This window comes from Tigriopus californicus, chromosome 9 (assembly GCF_007210705.1).
Source record: "Tigriopus californicus strain San Diego chromosome 9, Tcal_SD_v2.1, whole genome shotgun sequence".
Lineage (NCBI taxonomy): Eukaryota > Metazoa > Arthropoda > Copepoda > Harpacticoida > Harpacticidae > Tigriopus > Tigriopus californicus.
In genome coordinates, this window is record NC_081448.1 from 11,840,364 (window position 1) to 11,840,580 (window position 217).

A 217-nucleotide genomic window follows, 5' to 3' on the forward strand; every position below is an offset into this window, starting at 1 on the left:
GTATGTCATATTGCAGCATGCCACTTAAACACAACATTCACCGGGGCGTCTTTACAACAGATCGCAATGTCAGTCAGATTACGGAATAAAGAAAGCAAAATAAAAAGACACATAAATCACTGTATTATAAAAGGTACCTTTTGCGCCTCCTTTAGATACTGTACTGTCCCAATCTTCTCACTTTTTCACAATAAAGTAGTAGTTCTCTGATTCTTAC

The 217-nt window shown here is 36.9% G+C and overlaps 1 protein-coding gene across 2 annotated transcripts in view; it reads left to right on the forward strand.

The window, feature by feature from the left end:
- Window positions 1-217, forward strand: part of LOC131887329 (FMRFamide receptor-like) — a 26,605-nt gene that overhangs the window by 727 nt on the left and 25,661 nt on the right. The window lies entirely within an intron of this gene.